The 13924-nt window shown below is 42.4% G+C and overlaps 1 long non-coding RNA gene across 1 annotated transcript; it reads right to left on the bottom strand.

Moving 5' to 3' along the window:
- Positions 1 to 480: 480 nt before the first annotated feature.
- LOC148094307 (uncharacterized) lies at positions 481 to 13281 on the bottom strand. The gene is made up of 3 exons (XR_015714279.1): positions 13127 to 13281; positions 1804 to 1878; positions 481 to 518 (listed from the first exon to the last, which is right to left on the bottom strand). It is a non-coding gene; the product is annotated as an uncharacterized LOC148094307 (long non-coding RNA).
- Positions 13282 to 13924: the final 643 nt, after the last annotated feature.

Genomic DNA, 13924 nt, shown 5'->3' with positions numbered 1-13924 from the left:
AAATATTTACATAATATAATAATGTAAACATTGATTCTGATTTAATAACAACCATGTTACATGATGAGAGGAAAGGGGGAGGGAAAGAAGGCCACCCTGGAGTTGAGAAAGCTAAGCTTTCAGCTGCTATGACAATAAGTCAATAGATGGTGCTAAAAAGTGACTTAGCTATTATATTGTTTATTTTGTAAAAAACAAGATTAAAAGTTAAGGAAAAAATTTAAGGCAGATCTTTATATCACAACCAAGTTATTGAAATTTAACTTAAAGGTCAGAACCTCTTAAAAAGTGGGGATTACTAAGTCAAAAGCTTTCCTGAATATGTAAGTTTGATAATTAAGATAACAGAAATGATTTAGAAAATCTACCAAAAAAGGGCCATGTTGATGACACTGGGTCCATTATATACTTTTAAAAATCGTGGCAGACAATTTTAAATTCAGATTATTAATTCCTTACTTAACTTTTCCAGTGTTTACTTACATGGTGTGAAGAGCTGTTCCTCCTCTTTCCTTGCACTAAGAATAAAAAGAATAAGTGATCAATGCAGATACAAACGCCGCAGGGAAACAGTTATGATTCCCTGACAGATATCAACATGTAAAATAAGACAAATTAAACTCCATTTCTTTTATCACTTCCCCAAAATTTATAATTTAAATCACCTGGCAAGAGGAGTCCCATAAAGTAAAACTTTATCCTATGTTTTACTGTTTTGACCTAAGAGAGATTCTATATTAGGTACAAATCAAAGTCGCTCCATGTACTGAAGAAAAGGCAAAGCTAATTAGGCCGGGTGAGAGTCAGCTAATGAACAAGTTTAACTGCTGCATCTCTGAGCCACTGCTCAGCCCCGGTTCCTAATTCTGCATTTACACCCACTTTACTTGAGTCACCAGCATCTAGCAGTTGACGGCTCCAACAACCAGTTTCTGGCCAGGCCCCTGGAAGCATCCTGCACCACTGACTGGTAACCACCTGGAATATCCTGCAAAGGATCCCATCTAGTTTAAATTGTAAAATGAGTGTGGCTAACCTAACTAAACACCTACAACACAAAATTGTTTTGCTCTCACAAAGAAAAGAAGAAAACTAAAAGCTCCAAAGAGGGTCCTGGGCTGCACTTTGTGCCCCCCGCTGCCTCCTGGAAGGTGGGGGGGCATCACAGGCACCTTCCTAGGACTGAAGGCAGCTTTTCCTTTACTGTCTCCCCCTCTCTACATGAGAGCAGCCCATGGTTCTGGAAGAAACCGAAATACAGCAATCCTACCAAGAACGATCAGCTCCAGAAAGTCAAAATGCACACGTACCATGAAAAGGCATGTTAAAAAGCCCCACTGTTACTGTGCTGCGTTAATTCAGATACACTGGGGCCTGCCCTTCTCCTGCCTCTGCTGTCTAATCAACTGAAAGCTTGATCTGTGAGCCTTTTTAAGCAAGAAAACACGATTTAACATAACATTAAGGAAAATAAGCAGGCAAGCAGGGTGATAAAATCCTACAGTTCTGACTCTTTTCCTAAAACAAACAGGACACAGGAAGCTGACACTAGTTTCCCTGCTGATGCTGAGCTTCTGGGGCCCCGCAGGCCTGTCTGCTCTGATGCCCCCGGGCAGCCCTGCAGCAGGTGAGGGAGCTGGGAGGAGCTGGAAAGTTCTAGATGTGGGGAGGATGCAGCATTTGCTTGAGCGCTATGTAAAATAAAGCCAAAATCACAAATTCAATCCTCATACATAAACAACTGATTTTTTTGATTTGTTCAAATAAAAACCTAACTGTAACCTAAATTCTATCTTGACTTACCATGCATTTGATATTTCTTTAGGAAAATTGTCCTTGCCCTGGGATGGTAGGAAGGGATTAACTGTAAATACCACTCTGTATAGGAAGAAGAGAAATAAGCATACTGATTTAGTTGAGTAGAAAAATACAAAATTTAAAAAATAGCTATACATCCATTTTAATCACTTAAACGAAGTTGAAAGTGGTGTTTTTTTTTGTTTTCATTTTTTAAAAAATATATCTTTATTGATCTCAGAGGAAGGAAAGGAGAGGGAGAGAGAGAGATAGAAACGTCAATGATGAGAGAGAGTCATTGATCGAGCCTGCAGCCCGGGCAGGTGCCCTGACTGGGAATCGAACCCTGACCACCTGGGTCCCAGTTAGACGCTCAACTGCTGAGCAACGCCCGGCCGGGCAAAAAAGTTTTTAAGTAATGGTAACAAAACAATTTTAGTGAAGGCAACAACATAAAAATTCTACCAGGGTTATTAAAAATTGCAAGATCTTTCTAGATATGAGGAATCAACCCAGGCTATATCTTAGACTTTTTTTAAACTTGCAGATAAATAATCTAATTTAAATTGGGGTATCATATATGTGCTTTCCCCCTTCCACTTATCAATTAGAAATATAGTCACTCTCTTTTATGCTGATATTACTAGCTCATTCCAGAAACAGTCTCAAGAAGCAAGTTACACTGTGGCCAATTAGCGTCAGATGCAAGCTAATACATCAAATAGGCCCAAATCAAGTGAGCTGCTTTTGGAAAATGTTCTTTACACACGTAGGCTGATTCTAACTCCATTCAGATAGTGAACTTAGTTAGCTGAGGCTTGCTTGGGGCTGTTCATCGTGGCGCATTTTAAAGGACAGCATAAGAGCTCAGTGCTCTAATCTACAGGAATAGTTTCATGACAGTGACTTTTTATACTTTTGACAAAGTGATTTTTTAGTTCTGCTCTCAATTTCCAAAGCTAAACTCTGACTTCTTCCTTCCATGCCCCATGATTAATTTGGGGCTTCATTAAGAATTCTTTCTCGGCCTGATCACAGGGCTGCTTGCAAACATGAAATCTGCTGTGAACACATAAAGTAGGTCCCCTGCAGCGCACCTTGCACCGAGGTGGGATAATCTTCTACTTAGGCAAGAATAACAAACATGTACTTGAATTTTAATAACACACAGTTCCCCACTATATGCAATTATAAAGTTGTCATTTAAAAAAACAAACCCTATGATAGGCCTTAGCAATGTCCATCTCAAACCATTTAACCAAACTTGTAAGAAAGTGGACCAAGGTCCTGACGGAATAATGGTTCAGGCGACACTCCCCACGTCACATAATAATGGGCCTGTTTTTAAAAGGGCATTTGGAGGTCAAATATAAAGACTATAGCCCTGGTTCTTGGAGAATCAAAATGCTCACTGATATGTTAAAACTATAGTAATGAATAAAGTCTAACGTCATGTCCAAATGTATTTACCTAGAAGACTTTCCCCTCCGACTAACACAGTTAGAATGTTGCCCAAACATCATTGGGGACTGGCTGGTTTAGCAGACATCTGAGCTGTCGGCTTTGACAGTCCCGCCAGCAGAGAAATTAAATAACTGAGCCAATTGCCTTGTGCTTCAAGGAAGCTCCTTCCCTGAATTTCAAGTTTATTAAATTGCTTTTGAAGACACTATTCTATTCAACATTTTTTTGTAAAAAACTCATACAATTATTTTAAAGGATTTTCCCCACATATTTGAAAAATGAGACAATGTGAGCTATTTGGAAAAATAAACCAACTCAGTTGTGTACAAAGTGAGAGGCAGAGACTATCAGAGCAGCCTGTAACCTCCAGCTGCTGAGAGAATGCAAGACTATTTCCTACCAAAAATAATGCAAATATACTGAATTTGAATAAAAAATAACACATTTGCAGAAGCACCCATGTTTGTATAGGTGCCTATGCCATGATATAGCTAAATTAGTAATTTCACTGGAAAGCCCAAGAAAAGTATGTACTTCAGTCAAGGAAGCAGTAGGCTTACACACACACACCCACCCACACACACACACACAAAACAAGATGTGCTGCTATGGCTCTAAATATAAAAATCAAGAAGGCTGGAATGAAAGAAATGACAATATGCAGAAAAAAACAAAATTAGCTCAAGTAACAAACAAAAAGCTGGAGCTTCCCCTACCCTACACCCAGTTCTAGGGCAGGCACATGCCCCAGGGCTGGCCGATCAATCCCAGCTGGTCTGGCACCTCCCAAGAACCTCAGAGAAAGGCAGAGCTGACCTCTAGGATCCTTAGGGCCTCTGGAGCTCTGGGCTCTGCCTTTACCAGCATGAGGAGGAAGCCTTTTCAGGAGAAATCCACAGGAGCAGAACTGACACGAGTTCTGAGAAGCTCATTTAATTCCTGAATCAAGGAGTACCTTGGTTTTTACTCTGTGAACTCTGGTCATACAAGTCAGTGGTTTTAAACTTTTGAATCTCCTTAGAAAAGCTCTTTAAAATGAAATGACTAGACCAAGAGGTTAGGTTGTTTTTATGGCTCAATGCATACAACTAAGTTGCTTTCTAAAACAGGTGAGGGCATGCAAGAGTATAATGCCTCCAAACATACCAGTTTTAGCTTCTACTCTAGCTTTAATACTTAAAGAAATCCTAGTTATGTGAATGAGGAACCTCACAGTGTCTCTAATTTGCATTTCTTTGATTATACAGTTTGACCACAGTTAACAGTGTTATTTCCACTTTGGTGAGTTGCCTTTTGTTTACAGGTACTGTATGTATTGTGCCCACGAGAACCCTAAGGTTATTAATTTGCATGAGCCTTTCATAAAATATTTACTGTTTATGGCCTCCAACAATTTTATACATATATAACTTCCACTTTTTGCTAATGACAAATACTGCATCACTATTTTATAGTGTGGTTTTAAGCAGCATTTTTCAGAAAGACATTGATTTCCATTTATTCCAATTAAATAGAAATGTCAGAAGCCTCTAGGCCAACTGCTGGGCACCTGTTCACTTAAGGTTCCTGCATGTACTGACTGCTCTATCCCTATACTACACATTGTGTTTACTGTACATTGTATTAGTTTCCTGACCCATAACACGAAATTTAGACTCTAACAAGTGGATTATACACTAATGATTTTCTCTCTCTGAGTCTGCACTTCCCCCCAGGCAGGTGGCTCCTTCCCCCTGGCCTGGAGCTGGCTGCCCCACCCAAGGGCACAGGGTGCGCTCCTGGGGCCCCCAGGCTGCTGCTCCTTGAGCCTTGCTTCCTAGGAAGCCTCTGCCCCTCCCAGCTCTGGCTTCCAAACCCCCTCTGCAGCGGCCTCGCCTTGGATCTCAGGGCTGCCTTGTTTGAGTCCTCAACACGTGTCAGTGACTGTGACCGAGACGGGACAGTTCCCACAGTGAAGTACACCGTTCTTCCATTATGTATTTTTAAAGGTACTTTGCTCAGTGTCTTGGACTTTTAGGAACATTCCTCAGTAACAATTTACCTCCATTTCATCTCAAATTATGGAATGTTACTGTTTTAACCCTGAAGTTTAATTACTCTAATACACTGGAAAAAGGGTGTGTGAAAAAAGGTAGTATCCCCAAAGCTGATCACATGACATGTCACTCTATCAGTCCTATCGCTGTGTCCATCCATCTGAAATTCACATTCCTGCTCCATCAAGCCTGATGGTCAAACCTCGGAAAACTCAATTTATACCACTCAGAGCCTGTCTTCTCACATGTAAAACAGATAAAATTCCTATATTACTGAACTCAAGACACTGTAAGGGTCAAATGAAATGCAAGAGGAATTTATGTACTATATATAGAGCACCAAGAAGTGACAAAAAAGCTTTCATAAATTAATTCAAAAGCAAAATATGAACATTTAGCATCACTTCAAAGGAAGTGTATGAAGTGCCCGCTCATTAACCAGCACCCCCACGTCATCTTAAGTAAATGTGAGCCTTGGCTGCCCGTTGAAGGGAAAGGAACCAAAGTCACACAATTAGCAGGAATTTCAGCATTTTTGTAAAATAAGCAAATACATATTTCCCCTGCTTTGTCATGTACATCACTGGATGTCCTCTCCTTCCTTTTCCATGTAACTTATCCTGGAGATCACCACACAGCAGGAAAGAGATATTTTATTTTTTATAGCTCCATAGTAGTCGACTGTGGGGACGTACTAGTTTATTTTTCTGTGACTTGTCATTCCTATCGTGTTACTACATTTAGACTTAATTTCCTTAACTCGGCCCATTTTAGGCCCTTACAGTTTCTGTTCAATCCACGGTTGACTCCCCTGCGCTACTCTGCCCGCCGTCTGCCTGACACCCCTGCATCGGCCCTTCTCACCCGGTAGCTTCTCTCTCTCTCCCTCGCTGTTCCTCTCTCTCTCTCTTTATACAATTAGCATCATTTCCCTACATATAATCCTCCAGTGGTTTCCCATTACTAGACTAAAATTCGTATTTTTTGTCAAGGCCCACCAGCATGCAGGTCTGAACGCACCGCCTTCCTCCTCCCGGCGCCCGTCAGTCTCCGCAGCCGCCCCCCCCCCCCCCCCCCCCCCCCGTGCCTGCTGTTCGTGGCCTGCACTCTGCGCACCCCCACCTGAGGAACCTGCCTGGAGCGTGTTCACAGGGCTCCCTCATTTTCAGACCGGCTCAGTGTCACTAAAGGGAGCAGCCGTCTTTAACCCTGACTTTCTTGACTGTCCATGTGCTGTCCGCCCCTAGGATCCTCTAGAATGTAGAAACCTTTGCTAGGGTGGGAGCCTGGCCTTGACTATCACTGTCTTGCATCTGGAATGGTGCCCAGTAAATATCTAACTATTTCAGTGTACCCCAAGTCAATTAAGTTTCTCCCAATTCTCTTATAACTCCTAAGATTTTACCTAATGCAATCTTCTGATTTGTCATCTAAGATCAGCATTTCTTTCAGATCTTAGAGTAGTAGTTACTCAGAATTAAAGACATAAAATCCCCAAAAAACCTAAAAGAGAAGTTCTGCTGTCCGGTGAAAAACCAATGGTGACTTTAATTTGGGATAAGAACATTTACTGTTAAAATACCTTAACTGCAAAATGACATCCCAATCAAGATATAAGAAAGCATACCATCTGAAGTCTACAGGTCAGTACAATGCATCTGTTTTTATCTGGGTCCCAGAATAAAGCATTATAATGGGAGTGTGCATGGTTTCACTTTGGACAATGGCCCATCCTAAAGACTGGGCACCTGAGTGATGCTCCAACCATCTGAGGGTACAGGGACAGTTATGAAAAGGCCTGCAGCAGAGCTCCACGCAGTTGCATAGAAATACCCCTTGGAGCGCCCTCCAGGGGTCAGGCACAGGTCCAGGGGCTTTATGTCATTACTTCTCTTTATAACACAGAGCTATAAAGCAGCACACAAACAATGGCCTCATTTTTGTAGAATCAAATGTTATGTTTATATGTGTACAAAAGGTTCAGGAAGAATAAACACCAAAATATTAATAAATGTTCTGGGTGTTCTCAGCATAAGCGGGTGACTTTTCTATATTTTCCAATCTTTTACATCAAATGCTTATTAATATTGTCACCAAAAAAAGAGGGTTTAAAATAGCTCCTGGAAAGAGTGAAGATCTGCTGCCCAGAGGTTTTTCCTCATAGTATTGCTGGTTCCTTCCTACGCACCCCTCAGGGGCAGTGGGAGGAAGGATCCCCTGAGAGAGCACCTTGAGCCAGCAAATTAGCAAAGCTCATGAGGTCAGGACACGAAAGGCTGTGTGAGCAGTTGGTGAGTAATAACAACACTGCATGACAGGACCTTAGTGTCTTTTTTCTGTTACTGAGGCCACCATCGGTTATAGTCGATATACTGTTAGATAAAGGCAAGGTGCTACACAAATTCTTTTAAGTCTGTCTGAAATCTGTACTAGGCTCTTAAGAGTATCCCCTGGAAATGACTTAAAGAAACCACATTCTGTTCCAGAAGAACAAGGCAGAGCATCATTCAAGCGTGATTCTGTGTAAGAGGCACATGGTTCAATTCTCCATCACAGAAAAGCCAGAATGTTTTACATCTAAGTAGGTATTTCCTATTTCCGGGGAAATTGATATAAAATTGTCTGAAATATAGACATTAAAAGCAAATTTTCAGTGTCCTTGGACTTTACATTTGCTATTTTCACCTTGTTTCTATGGAAACTTAATAACAGGCAATTGCTGAAACTGAGGTTTTCCATATCAAGTTATTGAATGTGTCTCCAAAATTAAAAACAATTTGAAATAGAAAATCTATCACATTAAACATAAAAGGCAATTCTATACTTTGAACCCTGTATTTCCAGCTTCTCTGGTTTACATTACTCACTACAGGCTTGTGCTCACTCCCTGGTCCTTGACCTGCCCTCTCACCAGCTTCTCACAAGGTCCCTCTGCGTCCAGAGCTCTGTCGGCTTCCATCCGAGGCCCTCGGAACACACTCCCTAAAACACAGCAACTCGCACCCGGGGAAATTCCTGCTCCCCCGTGACTTCTACTTTGACTCTTACCCACTGTGATGAGTTTATAGACCCAGGGGGAGCAGCCATTGCTTCTGAGTTGTATACAGTGATTTCAAACGGGAGTAATCACTACTGGAGGAAGTTAAAATGGGCTCACTTTATGAAGAAATATGAAATATAAGCTGCAATCTAAAGAGTTTGTAAGCACCACAGAAACTGAATTTGGCACATTTCCACCTGCACGTCAGCCTCTTCTGCTCAGCAGCTGTGCCACAGTCACTTCACAGCCTAAGTCTCGGTTTCCTCGGCAGCAATGGAGGGAGAGTATACACGGGCCTTATTTGCAGTTAGAAGGGCCAAAGGAGATACACATGGAAGTGAGTTGTACACCTTAAAAGAATTAAATCAAGGTCCTCTTTAGCCTCTCATCCAACACTACCCATACTAACTGGTTTATAAAATCACTCAGAGGCTTACCTGGCAGCGCCAAGCAGAGCGAGCAGAAGCTTTCACAGGTACTTACTTGCCTTGTGCTTAAAGGTACACTTAACTAATTCACATAATTTGTTCATTTATTTCACAATATTTGAATATTCTGAAAAGCGAGTACTTTTCAGTTACAAAGCCATGTGCACCATCTGGGTGAATTCACATGGCTAATTATTCTAATATTTAAAGAAATTAAAAGCTCAACTAAAGTTTAAATAGAACAAGAACTATAGTACATTTGCTCTATGAAATAATCTCTGGCATTTACATGAAACAAATGGACCAATGGGGTTTTAACATCTTTGTGAAAGAATGTTTTCTACTTCAGAACCACAGTCTTCATTAGCTACACTGTCATCAGGCTTATTTTCCAGCAAGTACTTCTTCTCCCTCCCTCTCTCCTCCCTCTCCCCCCCTACCCCCCTTTAGGCACCTGGTCTTCAGAAGTTTTACCTCAACATTCCTACAGTTAGACAGGAATCTCCCTGCAGGAGGGAAGAGGACCTAGAGGGCGCCATGGAGACGAACGTTCTGAAGATATATTTGTGTCAAAGTAAATAAATTAATCAGACTCAGAGGGTTCTCCTTTGTGTAAAAAATCAAACAAAATAGTATTCTCTGTAGCACTGGCTGCACATTACACATCACTCAGTAATTTCAAGTCCCTCTCCCACCATTTCCCTCTGTATTCAAATTACAGTTGGGAGGAATAAAGGAGCTTCTAGGCAGGCAACTGAACACAGCCTACTTAAGAACACCACATAGAGTCCATGTCAGTTGTCTATTTTGAATTGAAATAATAAACTCTAACATCTTTGCAGTTGAACTGTCCTGAGTATCAACTATCTTAACAGGTGGGAGCCAGGGTATCCCCAGCCCCTACCTGGTTTCTTCATTTAAGTACCTTATGGATAAGTAAGGAGAGGGAGATGGCATGGATACTCTGAAGTTGGGGGATTCAAGTTTTCACTGACAAAAAGGAGAAAATATACCCAAAAGTCTTCACAGAGGCCCACGAGACATTAAACAGAGCCATAAACAGGAAGGGCCAAGGACTGGAGTGTCTCAGGCTGGGTTGGAGTAAGAACTAGGCATTTGGGTAGTGAAGAGGGAAGGAAACTAGCCAGACAGGACGGGAAGGGAATAAGGGTGGGGATGCCAGGAAGAGCCAGCTCCAGAAAAGCAGCCTCCAGGCAAGGAGCCTGAGGGGGTGGCTCCCTGCTAGGGGACCCTGGGGTCAGCACAGGACAGAGGTACTCCTGAGAGCAGTGAACACCCGCCACCTCCTTACCATCGGGCTTTTCCACATCACTGAGGCGCAGGATAGGGTGGCCATCACAGAACAGGGAATGCAAGTTGTCAAGTTCCATGGCAGCCGTGGCTGGTGGTTCTGCCACTGAGTTCCTGGAGCCCACCCCATACACAGGAGTCTCATATTCCCGAGGCCGCCCCCCAGAGTGCTGGCCCAGCTTGGGGCTGGCATTGGGCTTCAGGCAGCAGCAGGACAGTTTGTTCCCCATGAGGACCCTTCACTCCTTGCTGCTGTCACTGCCTTCACTCAACAGTCCCACCCCCAACTCCCAACAGTGCCAAAGCCCTGTACAGCACAGGGGCCACTGGGCTGCCAGGCCCTGGGCAGGGCTCAAGGCCCGGCTGTGCCCCTGCTGCTGCCCCCGCTGCTGTCAGCTGTGACCGCCTCCACTGAGCTGACTAGTCTGTGAGGACGGCGAGCAGCCTGACTTAGTCCAAAGGTGTGGAGATCAGACAGCTGCTGAGAATCACAGCCACCGCAAGAAGAGAGCACAGCCGAAGCTCCTCCTCCTTCCACAGCTGCTTCTCAACTGAAGGCAGTTCACCTGGTTGGCACCAGCCAACCAGAACACATTCCATGGTCGCCTGGTTACGAGGGACCCATTCCGCCCAGAGTTCCCTCCAGCCCCCCACCTTACAGGGAAGGCAGTGGTTCAGGATGCCCCCTCCCTGCCCTGCACCCACTCCACCCCTTTACCAAGGGCACAGGCCTGGCCCGGTCTCAGCTTCCATACATAATTTCCTAACCAAGTCCAATGTTGTCAGAAGGGCAAAAAAGCTACAAATGTATTGGCCATGGCATTGGGGTGAAGCAGTGAACAGGAAGCGAGGAAGGGAAGACAGCAACTGAGGGCTTTTCTTCCTGAGCATTTGGCTGAGAAGAGAGATGTGGCAGTAGTTAGAGGGAAACACACTGCTAGGAAATGTTTATTCTTAGATGAAAAATACATGTATATTTATACGTTAAAGGATAAGAGCCAGTGCAGAAAAAAACAGAAGTTAGAGGAGCCAGGAGAATGAAGGGAGCAAGGCCCTCGTGAGCAGGAGGGATGCACCCAGAGCAGGGACGCATGAGCTCTGGAAGGACCTGGAGAGGCCAGGAGGGAGCAGGACCTGTGCAGCCACAGAGACATTGCTGGTAGAGGGGAGACTCAGGAAGGGCTCGTCGGATGACCTCTTTCTGTCTTTATTTTAATAGGCTCCTACAGGGAAAGCCCCTGAGAAGGAGAGGGTGAGGTGTCCAGAAGTGTGCCCTTCAGAAAAGCTCAAAGTACCCAACAATACCCAAATAATATCATTCCTCAAAGGTGGGCGGGTTCAAAAGAACTTTGAGGAAAACCAAGGAGCTCTACTATAAATAGATGTCACAGAAGTAGAAGAGAAGGCTAATTATTTCCCCAAATAATTAACAGGAATAGCACCAACTTTTGGAGAAGAGTAGAGAAAATTTTAAGAAACAATGACATGTAATTGAAAAAAGTGTGAACATTTACAAGCCCTTTAATCACACATGTGCCAAAAAAAATAAAAAGGAGCAGAGGGAGTGTTCCCCTTTATTAAAAGGACAGCAGGAGGGAAAGGTCAGCTCAAAAATCAGGGAAGCAGAGATTATTAACATTTAATAGTTTAAAAGATATAAGTAAGGTTTAGTGACAAGAACGAGTGACATATTAAAATGTGGAGACCACAGTGGAGTGGGAAAGGGCTCGATGAAATTCAGTTTCAGTAAACAACATGGAGTTAAATCCTTAGGACCTAGTGACCGAATTTCATGGTGATAATATTATTGTCTAATGTCCTAGGAATGTCATTAGATACCATTCTGGATGACTCTTGTACACTTGATGGATGCCTAAGATTATGTGACAAAGTAGCGCCTGCATTTATCAACAGATCCACACATAAAGAAATGCATGACCTTGAATACTAAAGAATTTTAAACTTGCTAAGCCAAAAACTAATAGAAAGAATTATCAAGAAAGTAGATTTTAAAAGATTTTGTTTGAAGAAAACACTGCAGAGCACTAAGAAAAAATCCTCTACTTCTATAACAGTAGCAAATCAGGGAGAGTAAAGGGAAGCTAATAGGAGTGATATGACTTGAGTTAGGGCAGAGTTTGATTTTGTGACAGAAACGGAGACCTTGGTTTTGCTCCTGATGGCTGAATATCCCCTAGGAGGACTTTATGATCATTGTTTAACATGGTCTGGTGTGAACTCATTCATTCACTCATTCAATACCATTCAATACCTGAGCCTTTACCACAGCCTACATACATGCATTCTTAGGTTCTGGGGATGTTGCTTTCACCAAGATAAACAAGGTGCCTATTGTCATAAAATTTATTTCTAGTAGAAGGGTCAACACACAGTGTTGCCCATCACACCACAAACTCATGGCTCAGGATGGCTATTGATCTCCAGCTATTCTGTCTTCATTCCAGACAGCAGGGCAAAATGATAAGGGACATTTTTTTCCAGAATATCCACATAGCACAATGCTTATATATTACTGCCTTAAAGACTAGTCACATGGCCACACCTAGCTGCAAGAGAGGCTCAAAATATATAATCATATAACTGACTAAGTAAGACAGAAGACAAAACTGATTATTGGAAAGTAACTAGCACTCTATGCCACAATATGTAAGAAAAGATTATAAAAGTTTCAACTTCAGGAATAATCATGATAAAATTTCATAGCTCTTTGTAAGCATAAGTGAAAAATTTATACCAGCAGGTCTGTAATAGTCTTTTCTGAAGCAAACAGGACAGGAACAGTGGAGAGGGGTTTAAGCTATAGAATGAAACTAGGTTACATAGAAGAAAGATTCTCCTGCAGTCATCAGGATTACATAGAACATGGGTATTGTGACTAATAGGGGTCCAGCCTGAGTATTATAACTAGTGGTTCTTACAGAAGAGGATTTTGCATGTAAGTAACATGCACATTTTTCCAGGGCTGACTGCATCATCATCATCTTATTCTCAAAGGCATATGTAAACAAAAATGCTAAGAATTACTATACCTGATTTGATGTGGAACAACTCCCATTCCCAACTTCAGAAAATTATAATCCGGATTTGTTAGGAAGTGGGGCATTCGATGATGTTGATATTCACATTTTAGTGAACTGTCCAGTGCCTCTTCCACCTGCCTCTTTCCAAGCCTTCTGAACTCTTCTCCCATCTTCTGTCTTCTCACAGCATGTAGGTTTCTTTGTGCCACGTGAGTCAATTGACATGAGAATTTTAATTTATTTGATATGATGCTCTGAAAAAATAATAAGGGCGTTAGTTTGCCAGACCATCAGGGCATTAATGTTTATTGGACAGGTCAGTGTCAGCCCCAAAGGTCCACTGTGATTACAGTCCCAAATCTCGGGGCATTTTATGAGGCCAGTTCTAAGATAAGTTTCCAGTGTTAGAGGAGGGTTTTTTCTTTTCCTTTCCTTCCTTTTCATTTCCTTTTAGGGGTTCAGTAAGTTTATTAAATAAGTATCAGTAGAAAAAATGCCTTTTGTCTCTCTGGTGAGTTCAGTGAGGTGTATGTGCACCACATATTTAATGGTATCTAGCTGGCTAGCTGGCTTTAATATACCCCTTTAAAAAGAAATAACCTGCTGGCCTGTAGAGTTTCTGATGAGAAAGCAGCTGACAGCCTTATGGGAGCTCCTTTGTAGGTTACAGCTTGTTTTCTCTTGCTGCCACTAAGATTCTCTCTTTGCCTTGGATTTTTGGCATTTTAATTATGATGTGTTTGGGTGTGGGCCCCTTTGGGTTCTTCTTGCTTGGGACTCTCTGTGCCTCCTAAACTTGTGTGACTT

This window comes from Miniopterus natalensis, chromosome 1 (genome assembly GCF_054644295.1).
Source record: "Miniopterus natalensis isolate mMinNat1 chromosome 1, mMinNat1.hap1, whole genome shotgun sequence".
In the NCBI taxonomy this organism is placed as follows: domain Eukaryota; kingdom Metazoa; phylum Chordata; class Mammalia; order Chiroptera; family Miniopteridae; genus Miniopterus; species Miniopterus natalensis.
Note: the sequence above shows the minus strand (reverse complement) of the source record. Positions and strands in the feature narration are given on the sequence as shown.